Raw genomic sequence first — 27,082 nt, 5'->3', positions numbered from 1 at the left:
AAGTCAAGCTCACCTAGACAGTGAGCCACAGAGGAGAGGAAGGGAGCAAGCAGGGATTAATCATCACGTGTGCAGGAGGTTATACCACTCAGTGAGGCGCGGCTTTATCCCCGAAATTGGAACATGCAAAGAACAGCAAAGACATCCTGGTTGCATCAGTCATTTTGGGATCAGGTAAAACAAAACAATGATGCCACAGTCTGTGGCGGTGCCTCCTTGGGAGACTCTCGACCCAAAGAAGAACAAGCCGGTCTGACCCTCTGGCGGGGCAGGCAGCATCACAGCAGGAGAGGGTGAGATGCATGGCCTGACGAGAAATTGCCTTGCACATCTTGGTGACATGGGTAGAATGCAGGGGACAGCTATGCCTACCCAGCGTTGCCACAGACACAGGGGACCCCCTGGTACTGCAGAGGGAACGGAGGAGGGGAAAGCTGAGAGGGCATAAAGACAGATTCTGGAAGAAGGTGGAGGGGTAGGGAATGAATCCCACCAAGTCCATGGAAGGCAAACTCTTATGTAAATCCTAAAATTGCAGCCCTTGCCAGAGACTTTAACTCATGGACCTCTAGAAGTTTCTGAGGAACAAGCAGACTGGTGTTGGCTAAGCCAGTTTTGCTGCTTTCAGATTCTGCCCAGGATTTGGAGGAGCATGAGCCACCAGGTCAGGCTGCTTTCAGGTGGCTTTGCTGTCACCATTTCCACCAGCTGTGCTTGCTTACATTGCCCCATTCAAAATGGGCTGACTTGTGCCTAGAGGAGGCAGCAGCTCCGGAGCCCTTTGAACCGAACATGCAGAGCAATCCTGACCACTTGCAGCCTCCACTCAGCAGCATGGCATCCTCCCTCCTGAAAAGACCTCGGGAGATGAGCGAGTCCCCGGCCTCTGGCTGCCTTGCAGGTGACCACAACGCAGCTTCATCTTTTCATCCCACAGGGCCAGGCTTCCTGTCAGAGACTGGGGATCCAGGGAGAGACATGTCTCGGCCCCTGTCCCCCTCCACAATTCAGAGGCCCACATTCTAACCGGGGAGGCTGGTCAATTAAACAGATCACGACATCTAGAGCTAAGAGCTCTCCGACTATGAACCAGATGCCTGGAGAACACAGTTGAATGGTCTGAGCATGAGCAGGGGCGGGAGGCAGCGTTAAGTGAGGCATTAGAATCAGAACCTGGCAAACAAGTGTTTGTGGAGAGGCATTCGTAGAAAAGGGCAATGTGGGCATCACATGGGCCAAGGAACAGAGGGGTAGCAGTAGCTGTTGTGCCAAGCTGCAGGTCTTAAATGCTGCCCTCTAGATCTGGGTTTCCTTAAAGCAACTTGAGAGGACAACCCTGCAAAGCCTGTCACAGAGGCCGAGAGGGAAAGGAGCATTCAAGGTCTCAGTCCTTGCTCTGAGCCTACTTCTCTGCTTCTGGGCTCCAGCCATCTTTGTGGAAAGGGGACTGGGGACTGCTAGTGACACCCTCTCAAAGGTCTTTCTAGCTCTAGGTCGGCTGTGCTGGGGTCTAGGATTTGCCCACTGAGAAATCTGTTTCTGAGTTCCTTCAACCTGATGCATCCTGCAGTGTCACGGCTCCTGGTCAGAGTGGTCAGAAGGCCCCTGAATGCACTCAGTAGAGGGAAGCCTGGGAACAGGGAGGCACCTGCAGCTCTACGCAGGTCCTGGCCAGAACTCAGCAGCTCTTCTCTGCCATCTAGTGGGGATGGCAGACCATCACTGGGGACCACCCTGTGCAAACTGGTGAGCCTCAGTGCCTGTCCCAGAGGAAAGAAAGGCAGGGGATACCGGATTTAGATGAAATAGCAACTCCTAGCCTATTGTCAACATCGTCTGGCTTTTTCAAAACATACCGTACTGATTTGTTTTTGTTTTTGACACAGAGTCTTGCTCTGTCACCAAGGCTGGAGTGCAGTGACATGATCTTGGCTCACTGTAGCCTCTGTCTCCCTGGTTCAAGCAATTCTGCCTCAGCCTCCCAAGTAGCTGGGACTACAGGCATGCACCACCACACCCAGCTAATTTTTGTATTTTTTTGGTAGAGTCAAGAGTTTTACCATGTTGGCCAGGCTGGTCTTGAACTCCTGACCTCAACTGATCTGCCTGCCTCAGCCTCCTAAAGAATTGGGATTACAGGCATGAGGCACTGGGCCTGTCCCATGTTGTACTTAATAGACATTTACTATATACAATTGTTTTTTAATTTAAATAAAATCAATGAACAGTGTTATTTTAAAAATCTTGTGGCTTTAATATACCCTTTCTATTCTCAGGGAGTGTTTTGGGGATACAGGCTGGGGAGTTAAATAAATGACTGAATAAACTTAGTTGTTAACCAGGCTGGCCTGAGGTCCCAGAGCCCCTTACGTGGCACAGCTGGTTCTCAGCCAGGCTTCTTAGTCCTGGTCTGGTCCAGTCTCCTCTCTCTTCATGCCTACAAGTCTTGACCTAACCCAAGGCGGGCATCACATCCCTCTTTGCCACTCCTTCAGTATCAGCCCAGGAGTATGCACAAAATGAGCAGCTCGTTAATTGACTGTGGGGAGATAAAGAGGGAAGGGGTAGGGGAGAGGGGTTTGGAAGCCATTCCTTCCTCCATCTCAGGTTCTAGAGGGAAACACAGCTCAGGAACATACCTGGGCTTTTCCTTATGTGCAGAAAGGGGTCAGATGTTTTCAGCCATCTCTCTAGCTTTCATAGACTAGGCCAGGAAAGGACACAATGAATCAAGTCCACGAATCACGCCATGAAGGTATGTGGGAAGTGCCTACATTGCTGTCAGAATCAGAGACCTTGACCTTAGTTGGCAGATGCTAAGAAAAGCAGCATCGTGTGCAGCATCATGGCCAGTGATTACACCGATAATAAAAGCCGCCATTTACAGAGTGCCTATGATGTGCCAGGCTACTACCAGGTGCTTCCCATAGCTGACAGCTAATAAGAGTGACAGCCAGAATCTGAGATGCTGCTCCTGGATCAGGCTTTACGGGAACCTTCCCATTCGATCCTCAAAGCTTTGTAAGGATGGGGCCTGTCATCACCCTACATCTATAGAGAAGCAATCTCAGAAAGGGTGTCACCTACCCAGGCCCACAGTGAGGAAGTGCCTGAGCTTAGATCTAAGCCCAGGTTAGCCTAACTCCAGAGGCTGCTGCAGTCTGTGGCCTCTCCATGCCACCTGGGTCCCCATCTGCCTTCTTAAGGGACCCCACAAGGACCAAACTCCAGCTTCTGCTGGCTAGATGCTTACCTTCTTTGCTGTTTCAAAATCTAAACCTTCTAGAGCTTCCATGGCCAGTTCACGCCAATCAGTGTCGGTGACACCCAAGCAAGCAATCTGGTAGGCTTCCTTGAACAGTTTCCTATCCAGGTACTGGTACATGGGAGCAGACTGCAGGATTTCATCAAGGGTAAAAAAGAGGACTGTTTTCAGAGCCATGGAAGAGCCAGATTCATACAGAGCCTGCCTCCAGATGCATGGGACAATTACCCACGCCTGGGGAGCAGCCCTGCAGCCGTCAATCAGCACCCTGCCCAGCCTGCCCAGCCCACTCTGCATGCTCCATTCTGCGTGCTCCATTCTGCACCCCTCTCACGGCTGGGCCACTGTGCTCCACAGCACAAACTGCCCATCCTCCCCTCCTTCCCACCTGCGGGCCTGCCTCACCATAGGATGTCATCCTCGCGTGGAGTGCCTTTGCCCCTCCCCACTCTCCCTCTGGAAAATACCTATTTGGCTTTCAAGGCCCTACTGAAATGTCACCTCTTCTGGAGAGTCCTCCCAAGCCCCTTCAAGCCCCCACCCCAGGTGAAGGAGTCTCAGCTTCCTCTGCCCTTTGTCCAGATCTCGGGTTGTGATGCAGTTACAGGCCTGTTCCCACAGCAAGGCCGTGCACAGCCCGTGGGCAGTGGTGGGTTGTACCCGCCTCCCTTGGCGGGTCCCCAGGCTATGTTTGCTGACAGAATGAATGAGTTCCTGGGAGGAAGGGGTCTGGGATGGCCTCTTCTTCCAGGGACTGTCTCCAAGAAAGGTAAGTGATTTGCTCCAAGTTACCCTGGAAGCCTCTGGAAACAAGTCTCCTGCTCCCTGCACTGGGACCAACGCCCTCATACGAGAATGGGGTTGCCTTGCTGTGAATGCCCATGAATAGTTCCTAACGACTTCTCTTTCTTAGGTTTATGAAGGGCTTTTGGCTGTCCCCATAGGCCTGTGCAGTAGGTATTATTTCTCCCTGGCTACAGCCCAGGAGACCGAGACTCAGAGAGGACAACTGACCTGTCCCAGCAAATAGCTGGCAAATGGAGAACCTCAGACTGGAGCCCGAGGTGACTTGACTCCAGGTTCTGTGCCCCTTCCTGCCACGTATGTGGTCGTGTGTATATGTGCATATGTGTGTGTGTGTTACCAGTGGAGAGTCTTGACCACAAGCCATCAGGTTCTTGGTGTTTTCAACAAAGAGCTGAACAAAACACACAAAGCCACAAAGGAACGAAGCAACAAAAGCACAGATTTGTTGAAACAAAAATACACTCCACAGAGTGACAGCAGGCTTGAGGAAGAGGCTCAAGAGCACCAGTTGCAAAATCTTCTAGGGTTGGAGTACCCTGCAGAGGTTTCCCATTGGTTACTTTGTTATACCCTATGTAAATGAAGGAGTGGTCCACAACCATTCTGATTGGTTGCAGAAGGGGACCAATCAGAGGTACTTTTCATTTTTTTATCTGCTATGCAGTGCAAAGGGAGCCTCTGATCCTTTTGTTACTTCGGTGTGGAGAGGTGAGGTTTTCCTTTTGATTCGGTTCTAGGAAGTCAGCATGAATCAGCCTTAAGTTTCCTCCCTCCAGACCCTGTTCTTCTGAATCATGCGGGAACAAGAACCAGTCTGAGTTTGGCCAGGATGTCTTTAACAAGGAAGGGCCTTGCCCTTGTTTTAGGCCAGCCAGTGTGCTTCAGGGGCCTGCGTCTCTCCTGGCTTCCTGGGCAGGAAAGAGCAGTCACCCAGGACCTCTGTGCTAATGGTTCCCAAATGTGGATGTGGAGGTGCTGTTTTCTCTGTTTGGGGCCTTTATCTTTGAAATTTCCAGTCTCATTTTTTAGTTTTAGTGTTGAAGGCAAGTTTTTTCTTTTTAAGCTTGTGTAAACCAAAAGTAAAAGTCTACGCCCTCCATGCTTCCCTTGAATGAACCCCTCCCCTTGGAGAAGGGGGATTCCAAAAAAAACCCTAAAAAATTAGTTCCAACCATCATGGGCATAAGGGGTCAGACATGCCTCATTTTACCCTCCTACCTTTGAAGTTTAGACACAATGGACCAATATTAACAAGAAAACTGGGGTCTCAAGACTGACAAAACAGACTCTGTAGCAATGAGGCAGGATAGTACCTAATCTGGAGGCAGGAAACTTAAGGCCAATTCATGCTGAATCAAGGAAAAACACCAAGGTCTGGGGGGAAGCAGGGAGTCTGAGGCCAATTTGTGCTGACTTCCCAAAGCTGGATCAAAAGGGAAACATCTGGGTCTGGAAGCAGGGGCCCTAAGGCCAATTAATGCCAACTTCCTGAAGCTAAACCGAAAGGAAAAACCCAGCTCCCCATGCCTAAGTAGCAAAGGGTCAAAGGTTACTCTTTCTACAACCCTCCCCCTTCCACTGTGGCTTAGACAAAAAGGGAGAGTGGCTTAGAGTGGCCAGGGCCAAGCAGGGACCATCCCTTCATCTGCATAGAGTGCCATTCACCTCAGTCTTTACTTAGCCACAGACCAAATCCTTCAACTATATAAGGGGTAACTGATAGGAACCTCAAAAGGAGTACTTGGAACCCAGAAAACTCTGTAATCAGGCCCTTGAGCTGCTTGGGCCCACTCCCACCCTGTGGAGTACTTTCTCTCTTTTATAAATCCCTGATTTTGCTACTTCGATCCTGTGTTTCAGTCCTTTGTTACTTAGTGTGTTTTGTCCAATTTTTTGTTCAAAACACTAAGAACCTGGACAACTTACACTCAAGGCCCTCCTTCCAGTAACAGCAATAGAACACCGTATTTCAACTTGACTCCGATATACCATTGATGGCAGTGGCTACTCCAGATCACTGAGTTTTGGACAATCAAATGTAGCCAACTGTTCTACTGTAGCTCCCAGCTGCAGCAGGGAGACGTGGCTGGGGCTGGACGCTCCATGAAGCCCTTCCAAGTTAGGGTGGGAGCTCCCCAGGTGCCACTGCAGCTGCCCAAACCATTGGGTTGCAGACCTGGGCCTCCCAGTCCACAGAGCAGGCAGGAGCCCTGCCCTTTGGGGCAGGGCTGTAGCTGCCCAACTTGCAGCTGCAGGTCTGAGCCTCCCTGTGCTCTTGGCCAGGAGCAAGCAGGATCCCTGCCTTCCTGGGCACAGCTGTAGCTGTCCAAACCATGGCTGCAGACTCAGGCACCCCTGCACTCTTGGAGGCCTGGAAGGTCCCCCTGTCCTTGCAGGCTCAGCAGTGCCTGCTCCCATTGCCTGGCTTCTCCCTGCTGTTAGTGCCCACTCCAATCTTGGAGGAATGTTGGGGCCAAGCTCTGGTGTCATGAATGGCAGCAGGAGGCAGACAGATTCCTGGATGGAAGGGGGCAGGTCCCCAGTGAGGCCCCACCTTCAGGCCAGGGAAGGTCTGAAGGCTGGGAGCCAAGCTGCCAGTCCCAAGGACCAGACTGGGAACTTGTGGTGCCGTTTCCAGGCCCACCCAAGTACCAATTGGCATACATTTTCTCCCCTCTGAGGCCCATAAAAACCCCGGGCTCAGCCAGAGCTAAGTAGACTACGGGATGACCAGCTGCAGAGAAGAGCTACCCTTTCTGCTGAGAGCTTCACAGACCTGCAGAGATGTTGGGACTACCAACTTCAGAGAGGAACAACCCACTCCAGGGCCTCCTCTCTGCTAGGAGTTGGGCAGATGTCGGGATGACCAGTAGAGAGAGGAGCTACCCTCTCCAGGGGCTCCAATCTGCTGAGAGCTGCAGAGACAATGAGATGACCTGTCTGCAGAGTGGAGCCACCCTCTCTAGTGCCTCCTCTCTGCTGAGAGCTGAACACTCCACAGGACCACCTGCCTACAGAGAGGAGCTACCCTTGTGGGTCTGCTCTGAGCTGTTCTAATACTCAATAAAGCTCCTCTTCATCTTGCTCACCCTCCACTTGTCTGTGTACCTCATTCTTTCTGGACACAGGGCAAGAACTCAGGCAAAGGCACCACTGGCCACAGAAGTTTCTGGCCAGAAAGACAACACCCCAGAGATACCATAACAGCATCGTGCAACAGTAGGCCCTGAAGGAAATCAAAGTATTTTACCCCAAAATATATTTTGCTGACAGATTTTGAAATGGGCCTGGAAAGCTTTCTCTTGTGCAGGGAAATGTGCATTCTGTAGAGAATCTCCTTCTCTTACTAGGTCTTTTCTGGAGAGTCTTGACACCTTTTAAGGTCAGACGAGAGACATTTGCCATCTGTTCTCTCTGAAGCTTGCTACCTGGAGGCTTCATCCACATGGAAGAACCTGGGCTTGGCTGGGCACTGTGGCTTATGCCTGTAGTCTCAGCACTTTGGGAGGCCGAGGTGGGTGGATCATGAGGTCAGGAGATTGAGATTATCCTGGCTAACACAGTGAAACCCCGTCTCTACTGAAAATACAAAAAATTAGCTGAGCATGGTGGCGGGCACCTGTAGTCCCAGCTACTCAGGAGGCTGGGGCAGGAAAATGGCGTGAACCTGGGAGATAGAGCTTTCAGTGAGCTGAGATTGCGCCACTGCACTCCAGCCTGGGCGACAGAGCGAGACTCCATCTCAAAAAAAAAAAAAAAGAACCTGGGCTTAAGCTCCAGCTTACTCATTCCACCAATTGCCAATCAGGAAATCTTTGATCCACCTATGACCTGTGAGTCCTCTCCACCCCCACTCCCACCCCTGTGTCTGAAATGTCCACCTTTCTGGGGCTGAAGTAGTGTGTACTTTACATGTATCAATTTGTGTCTTTGCCTGTATCTTTTGTCTCCCTAAAATGTATAAAACCAAGCTAGGGCCATTCGTGGTGGCTCACGCCTGTAATCCCAACACTTTGGGAGGCCAAGGTGGGCAGATCACAAGGTCAGGAGATCGAGACCATCCTGGCTAACATGGTGAAACCCTGTCTCTACTAAAAATACAAAATATTAGCCAGGCGTGGTGGCGGGTGCCTGTAGTCCCAGCTACTTGGGAGGCTGAGGCAGGAGAATGGAGTGAACCTGGCAGGCAGAGCTCACAGTGAGCCGAGATTGCACCGCTGCACTCCAGCCTGGGTGACAGAGCGAGACTCCATCTCAAACAAACAAAAAGCAAGCTGTAACCCAGCCACTTTGGGCACATGTTCTTAGGACCTCCTGAGGCTTTGTCATAGGCCATGGCCCTTGACCTTGGCAAAAGAAACCTAAGGTGATGGAGACTTGTGTCAAATACTTTTTGGTTTATAGCTATTTACCCTCTGACAGCAAGATGTGGCTGCTCGCGAGAGCTTATCTTTTCCACTGTGCCATCCTTCTCCCCTTCCCCTCCTTTAGTGGGGCAGCAGGCATGGGCTGGGGAACAGGTGACCTAGCTCAGCTACATCCTAGGCTTGTGACTTTGGGTAAACCATTAACTTTTTTTTCTTTTTTTGAGATGGAGTCTCACGCTGTTGCCCAGGCTGGAGTGCGATGGCATGATCTCAGCTCACTGCAACATCCACCTCATGGATTCAAGCGATTCTTGTGCCTCAGCCTCCCAAGTAGCTGGGATTATAGGCATGCGCCACCACGCCAGCTAATTTTTGTATTTTTAGTAGAAACAGCATTTCACCATGTTGGTCAAGCTGGTCTCAAACTCCTGACCTCAAGTGATCAACCCACCTCGGCCTCCCAATGTGCTGGGATTACAGGTGTGAGCCACCGTGCCCAGCCTAAATCCATTAACTTCTATTTGGATGCCCTGTCCAGCCCAGGCTACCATGGGCAAACAAGAGAGGGGCTCCAGAAATGATGAAGCACTGGGCAAAATGCAGCCATGATCATTACCTCTGTAAGTGGACCCAGGTTCAGCTACATAAGCCAAACAAGAGGTGAGGGCTGGTGGGAAGAAAAGCAGGTTTAATTGGAGAGCCGGCAAATGGAGACGTCAAATGAGCGTTCTAAAGGAGCATCTTACATTTTCAAATTTACCATACGGGTTTTAAAGCGAAACTTGGCATGGGAGATATGGGAAGAGTGCAGGGCACAGAGTCTCTGTCTTTGTCTCTATGGCTGTCTCAGGTAACTGCTGGTCTGGAGGTCTGATTGGTGTTATCTTGACTTTGGCCCAGTGGTGGTGGACTAATTGTTCATGACTCCCCCTAAGCGGGAGTATTCCACAGAGGCTCCGTGCCTGGTTTGTTTCAAGATTCGCCTCTGGGGTTCCTTAAACAAGAGCATAATTAGATAAACATTCATTGCCGGAGAGGAGTGTCTACAGAAGGAAGGAATGAAGGGATGAGAGTGGAGAGATGAAAGAAAAATAAAGTAGGTGATTTTTAAAACTGAGGTCCCAGCAGCCAAACAAGCACTGGCCTCGAGATAAGCAACATTAAAACCATTTACACTCCGCTAATGTTGACTGACCCCCGGCCCAGTTCTACCAGCCACAGCTACAGCTTTAATTAGACAAGAGACTGATTTCAGTAACTTACCCCTGATAAAAAGACCACCGAGCATGCATTAGTTCTGGCCAGTCTACAAAAATCACATACTCGCATGCCTTTGTGTCCTGAAAAAACCTTTTGACATATAGGGCCTAATTGTAACACATTTAAATGGTCCCCACTCCAAATTGAACGTGGGTCATATGTCACATGCATATTTGTTCAATACATATGTCAAGACCACCGTCATGAGTATTCATAGCTCCTCCCAAAGCCTGTTAAATATGTATGATTAGCCAACCTGTCATCAGATCCCCACAGGAGCTCTGGGTACAACTGACAGTGGGAAACGTGCACTGTAATTTTGACTGACCGACCTGAACAACAAAGTGAGAGCCCATCTCTACAAAAAATCAAATTAGCCCTGGTGTGGCTGCACACACCTGTAGTCTCAGCTACCTGGAGGCTGGAGGGCAGGAGGATCACTTGAGCCCAGGAGGTTGATGCTGCAGTGAGCCATTTTCATACCACTGCCCTCCAGCCTGGGTGAAAGAGTGAGACCTGGTCTCAAAATGATAATAATAAATTTTAAAAGGACTGAATATTGTGTGTACTTCCTGGATAACTCCAGAAACATATTCTCAGCCCTGCAAGACATACACAAATAAACTAGTGCTATGTCTGATCCCACAATATCTAAATCAATGGCTTTTATCATGGTTTGCATCGGGCCCCTTCTGGTGGAAAAAATTGATCATTATTTTGGCCGTGACTATAGGAACAGGCTTATTCTTCTGCTGTGAACTCTATTGCTGTTGTGTGCCATGCGTGGGAATGCAGAACTAGTTCTCCCAGGGGCTTCTGGCCCTTTGCACCATGATGCTACAAAAGATTTTGTCTGTAAGTTCAGGGACTTGCAAATACTTTCAACTCCAAGTAGATCAGTTCCATTCCACAGCTCCCTAACTACTTCACTTTTCAGTAGGAAGTAGCCAGAATGAGTATATTGCTCATTTTCCGTGGAAATGGAATGGAACTTGACAGTAAGGAGTTTGTAACCAGGGACTTCAGTTTTGCTGTTGTGGTTACCATGGCCTTATAGTATAGTTAGAAGTCAGGTCATGTGATGCCTCTGGCTTTGGTCTTTTTGCTTAGGATTGCTTTGGCTATTGGGGCTCTTTTTTGGTTACATGTTGTTAAATCAAGTTTAGCCTAAAGCTGCCTCCTTACATATTTTAAGTCCAGCCTAAAGGTTTCTCTGTACATCGTGAACTATAACAAGTGGAGGTGTAAACCGACCATAGCCTTCACTTGTGCCAATCACCGAGTTTTGGACAATCAAATGTAGCCACCTGTTCAAACTGTATTCAAATAAGGCAAATACCAACCTGTAACCAGTCTAGCTGTTTCTGTACCTCACTTCTGTTTTCTGTACATCGCTTTCCTTTTTCTGTCCATAAATCCTCCACCGCTTGGCTGTGCTGGAGTCTTAGAGCCTACTGGCTCAGGAGGCTGCCCAATTCATGAATCGTTCATTGCTCAGTTAAGCTCCTTTACATTTAACTTGGCTGAAGTTTTTATCAATGTGAATTTTAGAATTTTTTTCTAGTTCTGTGAAAAATGACATTAGTACTTTGATACGAATAGTGTTGCATTTGTAGATTGCTTTAGGCAGCATGGCCTTTTTAATGATATTGATTCTTCCAGTCCATGAACATGGAATGTTTTTCCATTTGTTTGTATCATCTGTGATTTATTTCAGCAACAAAAGACAACCCTATGAAAAAGTGGGCAAAAGACGTGAACAGACATTTCTCAAAATAAGACATACATGCAGCCAACAAACGTGAAAAATGCTCAACATCACTAATCAGAGAAATGCAAATAAAAACCACAATGAGACACCATCTCACGTCAGTCAGAATGGCTATTATTAAAAAGTCAAAAAACAATAGATGCTGGCAAGGCTGAGGAGAAAGGTAATGCTTATACACTGCTGGTGGGAATGTAAATTAATTCAGCCACTGTGGAAAGCAGTTTGGAGAGTTCTCAAAGAACTTAAAACTACCATTCGACCCAGAAATCCCATTACTGGGTGTCTATCCAAAAGAAAATGATTCTACCAGGCCAGGAATGATGGCTCATGCCTGTAATCGTTTTTAGTTCTGACATCTAGTTACATTTTGAGTTAATTTTTTGTTTATGGCCTGAAGCTAGAGTCCAGATTCATCCACTTTTGCAAGTAGATATCTAATGCAAAGGTGGCAGAGGCAAGGGGCAGATGGTGGGGAATGTAGTTCCTTGTACACCATCTGGCAAGGGAAGAGAAGGTAACTTCACTGACAACCCCTCCATATGCCACAGTCTGGTGGCAGGGCTTCCTTCACTTGGCAGCGTTTTTGAGGTTCATCCATGACACAATGTGCACAGCAGATTGTTCCTTTTCAGGGCTGAGTAGTATTCCACTGCCTGAAAGTACCACATTTTGACTTTCCATTCACACTATTTTTTAGAATATTTCTGCCTAGAAAGAGGGCAGATCGGGGGCACCTCCACAGCTGGTCCAGAAGCCTTGGGTCTGGCAGCTCCGAATTTCCCCAACTTGATTCATTCAAGTCCCCGTCTCCAGTTTTGTGCCTTATCCCTACTAACTACTTAGAATTTTTCTTTAAATTGGCTCACTCTTTTACTTGAGTGTATTCTGTAAAGAAAATGCACATTTATTTATATTCACACTTTAAATGTAAAATACTATCATTACTCCAAATAGAAAAGAATGCTCAAAATAATACCAGGAACACAAAACAATGTCATCCCATTCTGGCTCCAGACTCTTGCTGTTTCACCCCAAGCTGATTCCTGAAAGAGGCCCGCACACTGGACTGGCACCAAACCAAGCCACTGTCCCTCACAGAACCAGGAGAGCTGGAAAGACCTGGGATGGAATGACCTGACCTCTCACATGGCGCCCGAAGCCTCTAGAAGCAGCACCATAATCACATGCTAGCCCCCCATCTAAAGTCAGGTGCACCCCGGCTTCTAAGGCCCCCTGGCAGCTCCGGCATTCCAGGATTCCAGGATTTCTACATGCAGAGGCTGGGGACCTTCCCAAAGCCATGGGGGGAGCCCAGAAGTGACCTAGCACCTCTGTGCGCTGAGTTCCTTCCATGCTCACCTATGGTGCTCCCAGGTGTGCGAGGCCTGGGGCAAGGCATGGGCAGGGAGCGGCTGGACCTGGCTGTGCTGAATCCTTGAAGTTGGGATCATTTCTTAATCCCATTAGTCCCCAGGGTCTGGCTCAGTGCTGGCTATACAGCAGGTGCTCATGGAATGTAGAATGAATGACTCGTAGGTGTGTGCATGAATGAGCTGGGTGCTGAGAGAAAAGACAGACTGAAATAACTCATCTGAAAACTACTCAAACCATCCAAAAGGGGCTGCTCTCCAAGGCAACGGAATCTTTGGTGGGAGGTGAGGGGAGCCTGTGGCTGAGACAGCATGGTGGCTGCACTCACACACAAGATGCTTTTCACATCTTATGACAGGGAAAAGGGAAAAGGTTTTTAATTTTTTTTCATGGAAACTGGAAAATGAAGTTCATGTGCTCTGTTTGCCCCTGCTCATGCACAGGTGGAGGTGAGGGGTGGCCCCAGGCCCAGAGGGGTCTGTCGGGGAGACCCCTGACTGCCACCCTTAAGGGTGTGCACTGGGTCCTGCAGGCAATGGGGAGCCACTGAACATTCTTGAGGGAGGGTGGCCTGAATAGATCCAGCTTCAGCATGACTTCTCTGGCAGCAGGTGTGCAATGAAGGGAACCTGGAGAAAGGAAGACAGCCCTGGCCGCCTCCACCCCCAGAGGCTTCCACACTTCCTCAAACTCTCCCAAATCACCCATAATGCGACCTTTCCCCTCACTTACTCAGTGCCACCCACCAAGTCAGCTGCAAGTGAGCCCAAAATGCCCCTGCTGTCACCACAGCCACCCTGATCCAGGCCAGCAGCAGCTATCCCCTGGGCCATGATGCCAGCCTCCCAGTGGTTCTGGCAGTTTCCTCTGGCCCTTCTACAATTTGTCCCTCAGCAGAAGCAGCTGTTATTTTATTTTATTTTATTTTATTTTATTTATTTTATATTTTATTTTGACAGTCTTACTCTTGTTGCCCAGGCTGGAGTGCAGTGGCACAATCTTGGCTCACTACAACCTCCGCCTCCCAGGTTCAAGCAATTCTCCTGCCTCAGCCTCCCAAATAGCTGGAATTACAGGCATGTGCCACCACGCCCAGGTAATTTTTGTATTTTTAGTATAGACGGGGCTTCACCATGTTGGCCAGGCTGGTTTCGAACTCCTGACCTCAGGTGATCCGCCCGCCTCGACCTCCCAAAGTGCTAAGATTACAGGCGTGAGCCACTGCGCCCAGCCAGGAGAGGCCTTTAAAACAAAGTCACACCATGTCACCCCTGAGCTCCTGTGAAAATTCTCCAAAGGCTCTGTCACAGAGCACTGAGGACCAAAGCTCCTCTTCTAAGCCCTGGCCTGGGTGCCCTGGGCTCTACTCCACCCTCTCTCCCAGGCCTGCTGACCCTACTCCTCTCTCTGGCCTCCTTTACCTCCTGCCAAACTCATCCCAGCTCCTCACCCCTGATGCACATTCCTCACCTGGAGCAGTCCCCTCACCTGGTCACAGCCCCTTCTCATAGACCACAGGCTGCCTCCCAGCCCATACCCATCGCAGCCGCCCTGTGCTCTGTGCTCTGGATCATCAGCTCTGTGTCTGTTTATTTGTCTTCCCCCCAGGAGACCATCAGCTCCCTGCAGGCAGGAACAATGGTCTATCCATCCACCTCGCCAGCAGGCCCTGGTTGAGCCACGCTTCCCCAGAGACCAGGCTGCAGGGTATTCCTGACGCCTGCTCCCAAGTTTACCGGCGGGGGAAGCTGAAAGTCAGCGGACTCCAGAACCAGCCCTTCAACTCACTCTGTGCCAGCCGCACTGCCCACGCTGTCCAGGTGCTGGAAATCCCCTCCCTACAGTTTCTCCTGGCATTGTAACCACCCCACGGCCCCCCAGGGAGCTCCTCACACTGGAAAAACATTCCCAGGGCCCTGGTGACTCCAAATTGGGATGGCCACCATTGAGGATGTGCCCCCACCCCGGCGGGAAGGCACAGAGTGCTGCCTCGTTAATATTCATCACAACTTCACCAACGCCCGCCTGGTGGTCTTCGGGGATCATTGGAGGATGTGAAAGTAGATGCACTAGGATGTTAAATAGTTCAACAGCAAGCAGCTCCTGCCAAGTGCTTAGCGGCTTTCTGCTCACTGGGGCAGCCGCGGCGCCAGTGCTGGCTCGAGGCCCGGCCACCTCTGCAGGACAGCTTGGGGACAGTCCAGGCCTGCCACGTGGCCACCAGAGGTGAGGTGGTGCCTCTAACAAGCTGAGGGACGGCACATCTTCATCCACAGACCATCACTTCCCAGCAAGGCCCTGAGAGGCTGGTGACTTATTTCCTTAATGCCGCTGCTGCTCACAATATCCGGGGAGCTTGACTTTGGGACTCAAATGTGTTTATTTGTTTTCTCTCTCCCAATCACTCCAGGTGTGGCGACTCCTCACCAGAAACTTGAAACTTGGCAAAAGTTACCTGAAGCCTTAGTCCAGGGAACTGGGGTCTGTGCAGCCACCTATACTCAGGCTGCCCCCACCCCCGTCACAGGCTCCTGTTGGGATGCTATTTCTAAACCCCAGCCTTAGGCACTTCAGTGCTTTTGAAGATTTTAAATTGGCACGTACTGGGGTTGCAAACTCAGCTGCCTGCTGAGGCTGGGAGTGGCTGGGCTAGGTGGGCCTGGGGCAAACTAGAGAGCCAGCCCGGCCCCTTCGAGGGGATTGTGCCACTCAGTTCCAGCCCCAGACCTTGATCGCCTCAAATTTCAAACTTGGAAGTCATCACATAGGACAAAGGCGGCCTGTGACCAACATTGCCAGTTTGAGACCTGGGACCCGGGGGAAAAAAGGGGGTCCTTGACCCCTATCTCCTTTTTACCCCGTTATCTGCCACTTGCCCCTCATACCCCACTCACCCCCTTAAGAGGCTTTTCCTGCTCTGTGGCCATTGTCTAGACTGAGACGTGGGTCTAGACTGAGTCCCTCAAAGGCAACGTTTCTGGGTCCCGGGGAAGAGGACTCCCTAATAAATATTCATTGAATTAAATGACTAGTTAATGATCAAGCCCATTTCATGGTCAAGACAAGGTCAGCCTCACGGCCATCGCTGACTGACTCCTCTGGTTCATGCATGGTCTGGTTCATGCATGGTCTCAAGAGCCGGTCCTTACAGAGCACAGCCTGAGGCATTCCGAGGTGCACATTGACCCCTGCAGAGCACAGCCAGCACCCCAGGTGTGAAGGGCGATGCCCCTGGATACTCACGTCCCGGGACATTTGGCTAAACTGACCTCATTAACAGGCCGGCCAAACACTCCTCACATATCCGCTGGCATCTAGATCTGCGTGGATGGGTTTTGCTGCCAAACTCCTGTTTCTCTTAATAGCTACCAGCCACCGGGCCACTTCACAGGCATTGATGCCACTTATTTCTCAAAGAGAGCTGCTGGCCTCATCCATGGTGGGGAAACGACATCGCAGAGAGAGGCAGTGACTGAGGCTTAAGGAGGCAGGGAGGCCAGTGAGCAGGGAAGGCCAGGGCTCATAAGCAGGGCCGCCACTGGAAGGACCTTATAGTGTGACACCATAGTAAGGCCTGGAGCCAGGAGGCCTTGGTGAGGGGAAGGAGGCAATTTCTGCCCCTGAGGCCACTGTCCCAGGCCCCGCCCTGGTCACGGTGGGATGCCTGGGTGGTGCCCAGAGGGTTTTTCCTGAGGGTGGACACAGGCCCCAGTCTCTCTGCTCTGCAGGCAGCTGCCCAGCCCGTGCACCTCTGCAGGCACCTCTGTCTCAGCTGGAAGGGTGACACTTCCTCCAACAGGACGGGTCCCGGGGGTAGGAGCCAGGGAGAGGTGGAGTTAGGACAGGTTCTGTCACACGGAGGCCTCCCTCAACCTCAAGCATCCTCAGGGGGCACAAGAAGGACTTTCCCGGCAAGGCCAAGTGGAGGCCCCCCCGACGCAGTAACTCCTACCCAACTGCATCTGGCCAAGCCCCTGCCAGCCCACCCCAGGCCTCCTGGCCGAGGAGGCCCTCCCAAAGCAAACCCAGGGGCCTAACCAGCTCAAATACTGCAGGGCTCCCAGGGCCCCAGGAACAGACGCCTGGAGCCCACGGCGGCTCTCCATGCCCTGCCCGAGTGGGGCTTCCATTCCTCCAAAGGGGCGGTGTGGCACTCCATGACTGTATCACATGGGCCAGGCCTCTTCTGCAGGGAGCTGCCTCCGGCACAGGCATCTTCCACAAAACCGGGAACTCCCCTGCATTATCTTGGAAAGCCAGGCTCCCAAACTAGATTCATAAAGGACTCCAACGCCTGATCTAGAAATTTAGTGTGCTCTGGAAAATGAGCCAGTTTCCTCAACCACGACTAGACCCACCTGGAGAGGGGAGCGGCAGAGCAGAGGGGCAGGAGGGAGGAGGACTACCCCAGCCTACTTCCAGAGGAGGGCCCCCTTTCCTTTTCATTGTGGTAAAGGATGCATAGCACACATTTACCAGCTTATCCATTTTCGGCGCACACTTCAGTGGCATTAAGTACACTTTCTCATCTTCCCCAACTGAAACTCTGCCCCATGAAACACGAACCCCCATCCCCTCTCCCCCAGCCCTGGCACCTCCATTCCACTTTCTGTCTCTGTGAATGTGACTACTCCAGGGATCTCGTGGAAGTGGAATCCTGCAGTATTTGTCCTTTTGTGGCCGGCTCATTCACTAGCATCCTGTCGTCCAGGTTCATCCCTGTTGCAGCGCAGCGCAGAACGCCCTTCCTTTTTAGGATGAATCATATTCCACTGCAGGGACAGACCACGTTCATCTGTCATGGACACTTTCTTTGCTTCCACCTCTGGCTGTGGTGAATAATGCTGTTGTGAATATGGGTGTGCACGTATCTGTTTGAGGCCCTTTCAATTCTTTTGGGTTTACACTGAGAAGTGGGATTGCCGGATCATATGGGAATTGTGTTGCATAATTAACTCCTTCGGGAACCACCACACCATTTCCCACGGCAGCTGCACCACTTTACCTCCCTACAGCGATGGAGCCACAAAAGTTCTTATTTCTCCACATCCTCACCAACCCTAGAGAATGGCCTCTGGCAGCAGACGCGGGGGGCCAGCTCAGTGGTAGAGGCCATCGAAAGCACTCCAAGGTCAAACAGGCTTGGGAAACAGTGAGCACGTTTCTTCCCACAGGACTCCTCAGAGTGCTCGACGTGCCAATGAGCTCAGGACCCACAAAGGGCAACGTGCGTGGAGCCCTAGACCCTCTGCTTCCTTTACGGCTGCTGAGGAACCGTGCTCTGAGGGGCAGCCCGGGGACCGGCTGGTCCCCCATGGCACAGGCCCACAGCAGGGTAAGCTCAGAAAGCAAGAGGCAGCAAGCAGACTCAGCTCCAGCCCCTCAGCACCCTGGCATCTCACACAGGGGTATCTACTTACCAAGGTGTCAATCGTGATGGATGGGAAATAACAAAAAGGGGTCTTTTGTCAGAGAGGTTGAGAACTGTGGTTCCAGAAGGCCCTGCCATCGAGGTTTGGGCAGGATTGGGTGGGAGGAGGCGTGACCCATCCAGACCCCCAGCTTGCCTGGCCAGTGGACATATGGCAGCTGCTGTGCCTAACTCTCCACACTCCCTCAGTAATGCCCCAGAATGTCAGGTCTTCATGGAAACGTCAACGCTTCCTGCATAATTGGCTTCTTCCCAGTTAGAGGCCTGAGCTCTGGGAGGAAATCATGGAAACATACAAACTCAGGTTTAGAAGGGATCCCAAAGACCCAAACCCTCCCACAAGGATGGAGCTCCTCCAGATCTCAGGGAGGCGCCTGGGTCTCTGCTCCCCCACCTCCAGAGATGGGAGTGTTCCTGGCATAGCCTCTACCCCTAGAGAGTGGAAAACTCTGCACACCCAGCAGGGTCCTCCCTGCTGCAGAGGGAGTCCTTGAAGCAGAACTCCTGTCGAGGGGGAAGCTGGGAATGGGGGACAAGTGGGCAAGTCCTACCCTCCCAGCAGAACGGCAGGAAAAACTGGCCTCCCAGGTCCCTGAACCCACCTTCCCCATGCACCCATTGGCCAGATCTGAGAACGCAAGCTCCTGCTTACAAGAGACATACTGGGGATACACGGGGACTGCGGCATCTGCAGAGGAAGTCAAAGCAAAGGCATTAGCGAGAAGAAAAGCTGATTCATTTTTCGGTCGCTTTCCAGACTTGACACCTGGCCCATCTCAGCATTTTCTGAATGGACAGACTCAGACAGAGGAGGGAAGAAAGGGGACATCTTGTGCCCTAGAAATTCACTGCCCAGAGCTCCCTCCTAAGGTGCTGTTGGTTTGGAGTCACAGGACATTAATGAGCTTTGGAAGGGAATGTTGGTCAGCACAAAGCAGTGCCTCGGAGCCAGGCTCTGAGCCAGAGGGTGGGGGCTGAGTCCTCCCTCAGTCCCAGAGCTGCTGGGCAACCTTGAGCAAGTTGCTGAAATCTCTCTGAACCTCCAGTTCCTTATCTGAGAAATGGAGGCGATGAGGAGGCCAACCTCAGGAGGCTGCCAGGAGGCTTCAGTGGCAAAGGCAGGAAGAATCCATCATCCAGGGCCAGTGCAGAGCTAGAGCCTGTGATAGGGGCCATTAGAGCCGACATCGACCTCCCCACCCAGGCTGAGTCCCCTCTGCAGCCCAGACCAATCAGAAGGAGGGAGAGGACAGAGGTCCTGACTGAGCCCAGGAGGTCAGCAGGAAGAAAGAGGCCCCCACACCCAATTATCAGGCCCCGAGAGGAAGGGTGGAAGGACCTGGGAGGAGAATGATTTCTGCCTTGGGGATCAATGTGGGCATCACTGGTCTCCCAGTTCTGGGCTCTGGGCCTGGCCCAGGCAGGGACCGCCTGCTGTCCAGGGTGCAATGGGAAAAGGGGCTCTGGGCAGACTGTTGGGGGGCTTCAGCCTCATGGCGTCCTCTCAGCCAATCTGCTTTTCCTTTAGGCTCCTAAGTGCTGAAGCAGCCCCTGTGCGCTTCCTCCCCAGTGCTGCACGGGGCACACAGAGCATCTGATCTCCGCAGTGCCCACAAGGGCGTGTCTTGGGGTTCAACTCGATGTTCAGCACCACAGGCTTAACCTAGGCCACCATGCACCGAGAAGGACCCAGGACAGGAGCACAGCCTGCCAGGAGGGTAGCTTCGAGCATTCCTCTTCTGCAGTTGCCCACATAGCCACATGGGAGTCATCTCCATTGTCAATCTCCCCCAACTCCTGTGACCATGCAGGTGCAAGGAGACCAGAGGCACATCAGGTAGGTGTGGGAACTGCCCTGGCTTAAAAGCCTCATGTCCCCCAGAAGCCAGCACCTCTACTAACAATTCCATCAGCAAAGCGTCCCGGGCGCCCCACAGGGATGTGTCCAACAGAGTCACTGTGCTCTGTGAAGCCCAAGCCTGGTGGCCCAGCAGGTACTCATAGCTCCCCGCCCAGATACCAACCAGGGGACATTGTGCCATTAGCAATACTGCCCAGCAGCAGAGGGACATTCTGCCTTTACCTGGGTCCCAGGGAAACAGAGCTAGAAAGTTAACCCAAGGTCAAATTCTCACGCAGGGCAAGGGTTTTGTTACCATAGTCCACCCCATAACGTTTGGTCAACACCTTTACATGGACACCAGTGCATTTTACAAAAACCAGGAGTTGTATAACCCAATGGGGCATGAACGTCCCTTTTGTCCCCTAACCAAGTGGATTTCCCCCATGGTCAGTTAGTTTTATAGCCCAATGGTGCCTTTTGATTCTGGGGTAAAAGGCAATAGTACATCGTATAACATTAAATGTGTATGTTTAATGCACCGAAGATGGAACAGTGTTTTACCAGAAGCCACTAAATGAATGACATGGGCCGGGCGTGGTGACTCACACCTGTAATCCCAGCACTTTGGGAGGCCAAGGTGGTCGGATCACAAGGTCTGAAGATCGAGACCATCCTGGCTAACACAGTGAAACTCTGTCTCTACTAAAAATGCAAAAAATTAGCTGGGCAGGCCGGGCGCGGTGGCTCAAGCCTGTAATCCCAGCACTTTGGGAGGCCGAGACGGGCGGATCACAAGGTCAGGAGATCGAGACCATCCTGGCTAACCCGGTGAAACCCCGTCTCTACTAAAAAATATAAAAAACTAGCCGGGCGAGGTGGCGGGCGCTTGTAGTCCCAGCTACTCGGGAGGCTGAGGCAGGAGAATGGCGTAAACCCGGGAGGCGGAGCTTGCAGTGAGCTGAGATCCGGCCACTGCACTCCAGCCTGGGCGACAGAGCCAGACTCCGTCTCAAAAAAAAAAAAAAAAAAAAAAAAAAAAAATTAGCTGGGCATAGTGGCAAGTGCCTATAGTCCCAGCTACTCGGGAGGCTGAGACAGGAGAATCGCTTGAACCTGGGAGGCGGAGGTTGCAGTGAGCTGAGATCGCGTCATTACACTCCAGCCTGGGCGACAGAGTGAGACTCCGTCTCAAAAAAATAAAAAATAAAAATAAAAAGCTCTGACTGTATGTGATTCTGTTATGATTTGGGCCTGTTTTTCTCTCTCTGGAACACATGGGCCATGTTAAAATGAAAGTTCATCATAAATAGGACTCAACAAGCATACATTCACTTGGCAGGTGGTAAGTACCAGAAAACCTTCTAGTCACCCATTCAACAAATATATATCAGGCCCCTAACATGTGCTAGTAGACACAGGTTGGGAGAGATGAAGAAAATAAAGAATAGGTCCCTGCCATGAAGAAACTCAAGGTTAAGTAAAGATTCAGAAACACACATAAATAGATCACTTCTAAGGACTCTGAGAAAGGTATATCCACAGGACAATGGAAGCAAAGAAGACAGAGAAATTAACCTTACTTGGTGAAGGGGCAATTCAGCTTGGGTTTTGAAGAATGAAGAGTCCTTTATGTGAAAGGACATTCTGATCAGAGCAAACAGCACAAGCAAGGGAATGGAAGTGGGAAAGAGAATCAAAAGGAAGAGAAGGTTTGGGGATCTAGTGTACACAGTACAAGAAGAAGGTAGAAAAGCTATTTAATTCATCAAACTTTAATTTTTTTTCTTTTGTTTGAGACAGGGCCTTGCTGTGTTGCCCAGGCTGGAGTGCAGTGGTTTGATTTCGGCTCACTGCAACCTCTGCCTCCTGAACTCAAGCAATCCTCCCACCTCAGCCTCCCGAATAGCTGGGACCACAGGCGTGAACCACCATGCCTGGCTAATTTTGGTATTTTTGGTAGAAATGGGGTTTCCTCATGTTGACCAGGCTGGCCATGAACTCCTGAACTCAAGCAATCCTCCCATCTTGGCCTCCCAAAGTGCTGGGATCACAGGTGTGAGTCACCACATCCAGCTTCATCAAAGTTTAATTGAAGCAGTCCCTAATATAGATTAGGGACTAAGAACACTGACTCTGAAACCAATCTGCATGGGTTTGAATCCCAAGTCTGCCATTTAGTACTTGCATTACCTTGTGTTTGTTATTTAATCTCTCTGTGCCTCCGTTTACTCATCTTTAAAATGATAATCATACCTACCTCAGATCATTGTTCTTTTATTCAACAAATATTTACTGAGTATCTACTATGTGTCAGGAATTGTCCTAGGCTCTAGGGACACACCAGGGAACAAAACAAAACTTCCTGCCCCCAGGCTGGGGTGGTGACTCACACCTGTAATCCTAGCACTTTGAGAGGCCAAGATAAGAGGATCACTTAAGGCCAGGAGTTCAAGGCTGCAGTGAGCTATGATCATATCACTGCACTCCAGCCTGGGTGACAGAGACCCTGTGTCAAAAAAAAAAATATTACCCCTTTTCAGCTCATGTTCTAGTGGGGATACTGGAGGGGCAAGAGGAAGAGCAATAAGATATGAGGTCAGAGGGGTGACAGTGACACATTGTGCATCGGCTGTGCCCACCATGAGGACCCTGGTTGTTACCTGGGTGAGGCAGGTGCTGTGGGAGGGTGCTGAGCAGAGGAGGGGCGAGGGCTGACAGGCAGAGCAGGGAGATCGTTCAACCAGGGGAGACCTGCTACAACCAGGGGAGAGCTGGCAATGCTGGGGCCAGGTGGGGCGATGAAGGCCTGGAGGGGCAGATTCCGAAGGGGCCCACCAGGTTTCACTGATGGCTGATGGGGGTGTGGAGACAGACAGCAAAGTGGGAACTCTCGGGGCGGCATCTCACAGAAAGACGTCCACACGTGGGGAGCAGAGATCGCTGCCCTGGCTTGGAGCTGCAGGAGGCAGGCTAAGCTCACATGGATGCCGAGGCCTGAGGCTGGATCCCCAACCTTGGTGCCACCCCCACCCCAGCTCACCTAGGACCCCTTCACCATCCCCAGCAGCCTGGCCTCAGTTTCCAACCAGGGTGAAGGGCTGGTGATGGTTCTGCTGAGGCCCTCCGCTGTCCCTGCTGTCTGTATGCCTCCCGCTCTCAGGCCTGGGAACTGTGATTTACTCTCCTGACCTCCAGGCAGCCCGGCTCCTGCTGATAAATGCACTAAAACGTCCATCTTTTCCACCCCCAGCCCTGCTGGGAGTGCCCAGGCGCCATCATCTGGGAACAGCTGATGACGCAAGCTAAGAAGTTCAGAGTTGCTTTTGCTTTACAAGGTGCATAGGAACACATTGTACTAAGAATGTGCCAGAAGCCTCAAGATCACTAAAGATCCCCATTTACCAGACAGGAAACAAAGGAGCAGGTGAAGGAAGTGGGCTGGAACTGTGTGACCTCGGCAAGTCACTTCCTTCCCAGAGCCACTCTTTCCCAGGTCAACTGGAGACAGCCACGACCTCCAGGCAGGCGTGGCTGGAATTAAAGACAGTGGGCACCAAATGCGTGGTGAATGGGAGACATTATAGTAACTATTTTATTGATCTTAGATTGAAATATTTCTTGCAACTTTGAAAAGAAACCAAAATCTTATTTTAGCTTGCAAAGGCTTTAACATCTTAAAATTTTTTTGAAATCTTTACAAACCTTACCAAATCCCTTTGCAGGGCCTGCAAGGAGTGGCAGGATCCGCCCCTGCTCACTTTCCCCTTCTCAGCTCCTTCCTCTCACCCCTGCCCTCTGTGTTCCAGCCTTGCTGACCTCTTAGCTCTCCAAACAAGGAAACTTATGCTGACCTCAGGGCCTTTGCACATGCTGTTCCCACTGCTGGAAACACTGTTCCCTCCACTCAGTACTGACAAGCTCCCTCCCGCACCTCCTTCAGGGCTCAATGTAAATGCTACTTCCTCGGCAAGGCCTTCCACACTGCCCCACCTCAGTTTCATCTCTCTCCTCTGTTTTCTCCTCTTGGCACTTAGGATGATCTCTGATCGGTCTGAGAACTCCGCAACAGCATCCGTCTGTCTTTTCACCACTAGAGCCCGGCCTGGTGCCTGCCACACAGTATAGACTATGGAATGAATAAATAAGCCTGTGACATGGGCTGGCACCACCAGCATACACACACACACACACACTCTCTCATACACACCCTCTCACAGTCGGCACAGCACAGAACAGAGTAACATCAAATCCTGACTGCCTGGGTTCAAATCTCACCTTTGCCCTAAACAGCATTTGGATGAGTTACCCGCAGATTTGAAAGCTGTGATGTTGTTTTGGTTTGTCAAGGTCTTAGTATCGTGGTGTTCTCTGACAACCACATACCCTTTGTCGTACGCATGAGACTACGATGTCAGGGCCTGGCTTATAACGACTACTGCGTAAATGTCACTGTTCATGAGGTCATCAGTGTTATGATCACCCCAGGCACTCAGAGACTGCTCAGCCTTCAAATGCTTGTTGAGTGTACAAGGGTCCAGGCAGTATTGACACCTGAGGGACCCTCATCCCCAAAGTAGATTTTAAAGACAGCAGCACACTGGGGAGACGAGAAACCTCACACAACACTCCCACCCTCTCCCCAGCCTGCCTCTTGCTTCCTGGTCCTGTTCTCTTGGGGAGAAGGAGAATCTTATCTGACTGGTCAAACTCCAGGACCATCCCTGGCCACCATTAGTGATGGGCAGGGTCATCGCATGTTCAAGGCTGTGCACATGGAGCCCCGGCCATGCATGGGACTGGGGCCTTCTGGATCTTCCTTAAGCTCCTTAAGAACCCACAAGGAAGCTCCCTCATGGGTGCTGAGGGGCATCTGCACCCATAGATTCTCTGCCTGACACAGAAACACCGGGTTCCTGGGAAACTGGAACCTGCCTTATGAAAGCCCCCATTCCCACCACCCCCTCCATCCCTTGAGGCTGCTGCTGTGTTTTGCCATCAACCCTCCCCTGACCCCCAGGACACCTGCCTCGCCCAGAATCACCCCTTCAACCTGGGCCTGGCTGAAGGCTCACTCCTCTGTCAGGCCTCTGAGGGGGACCGCTTCGTGCTGTTCTTATCAAAAGGAGAAACTATCGCAGCAGAAAGGCCAATGCCACACTAGACAGCCAGGAGCCCGGCAGCACTAGTAGCCCCCTAAGGCGCTTTGAGGACCACATCCCCGTCATTCTGACCGCAACACAGTCTGGTTCCCAGGACTTCAGGATCCTCCTGGAGACCTCTCAGCATGATTAACACAGGCAGATGGGACCTGAATGGGCCACTGGTCCTTCTGAAAATGCTCACCAGTCAGTGTGAGTGTGGGGAGACCATGCACAATGTGTGGGACTCTGCCCTGCAACCGCTCAGGGCCCCAGCCCTTCAGAGCCACTGGTAATGATTTGCTGCGGGTGGGGTCACTCTGATTCTTCTCTGAGGTCTCTTTTCCTTTCAATTTTTCTGAGTAACTGAGAGGATCACATGACTGCATGCCACCTAAACTAGGGTGTGCACAGCCCCTGTTCTGTGCAGGGAGGGTGAAAAGCAGCAGAGTGTCTGTGACCCACCTGCCACCTTTCCAATGCTACTACAAGATTTGAAAGAAACGGTCATTTATCAGGAGCCATCTTTATCAAAAAAGATAAAATAGAGCAGGGCAGGGGAGAAGTGCTGCAGGAAATAGTCCAGGTTCTGATGTTGCTCCAGGTGGGGTGGAGGAGCCCTCTTGTCTCCAGGAAGCTCCGGGCTGTCCTTCAGTTCACCCCTTGGGATAGGATGCCTTTGAAGGCCACGGCAGTGTGGACGTCTTGCCTGGCCCCTACCTGTAGCTGTTGGAGTCCACACAAGACTGATCTGTCAGGTTTCAATGTTCTTGGACCTCAGGCCCTTGGTCCTCTCTAATGTAAATGCAAAAAGACATTTGACATGGACTCTCTCAGGTGTTTTGCAATGCAGTACATTCCCATTGGCTCTGGTCACCCTTCTGTGCACTGGATGTCAAAACCTCTTCCTCCCGTCCATCTGAGATTTGGGTCCTTTGACCGACAGCCCCCCATTTCCTCCCTGTGCCACTCCCCAGCTCCTGTCACCATCGATCTACTCGCGACTTCTGTGAGGTCAACTTTTTCTGATCAACATTTCCAGGACATCATGTGGAACTGGTCTCTCTGAGGTGGTGGAGATGCTAAAGTAGCATGATTTCCTCATTCCACGGTGCACACAGCTAACTAATCATCACATTCTACCCCATAAATGAATACGAGCATGATTTTCCAATTAAAACAATGCTAATAAAAACATAATAAATAAAACGCAGGAAGTGCGGCTTGACTGAGCCACCTACTAGATTTTTGTCTTCACCACAGCCATCCAACTACTTCGTTGGGGTGATCTTAGTTGTAAGAATGTCTGTGCTGGGCACAAGCAACACATTTGTAGAAGAAATGAAAGGCATATTCTGGGCAGCCCTGTGGCAGCCCTGGGTTCTTGTCGATGAGGCTGACTTCACAGCCTCTGGCTGCCCAGCTTGGAGGAATCTGGCTTTCTGCAGTGGTTGTCATGGGGCCAAGGTTTTTTCTAGGTCTCCTCCACTACTGCTGGTGCTCTGGGTAGAGAAGGAGCCCACAGGGTCATGCTGGGGATTTCACTAAAACTGTCTGGCTTCCTCTACAGGATGGCAAGTGCACTGGCAGGAACGGCGGGACAAGTTGGCTCACTGTGAGCCTGCTCCAGTGGGAGAGGGAAGGTGGAAACTTCAGTAGATGGAGGAGAGGTGGGAGCCCCAGGAGGAAAGGACAGTTCTCTGATGGTAGAGTGCTTCCTCTTTTGTTTTGTGTACTCTAAAATGAGGTAGGTGGCCATGGGATAGTTTAATGTTTTTTCTTTGGCACTGAGATGTTCTCAGCCTAGAATCCCATGGCCACTATGAGCT

Source organism: Rhinopithecus roxellana, chromosome 1, assembly GCF_007565055.1.
Source record: "Rhinopithecus roxellana isolate Shanxi Qingling chromosome 1, ASM756505v1, whole genome shotgun sequence".
Classification (NCBI taxonomy): domain Eukaryota; kingdom Metazoa; phylum Chordata; class Mammalia; order Primates; family Cercopithecidae; genus Rhinopithecus; species Rhinopithecus roxellana.
The sequence above is the reverse complement of the archived record's forward strand: the minus strand, read 5'-3'. Positions refer to the sequence as shown.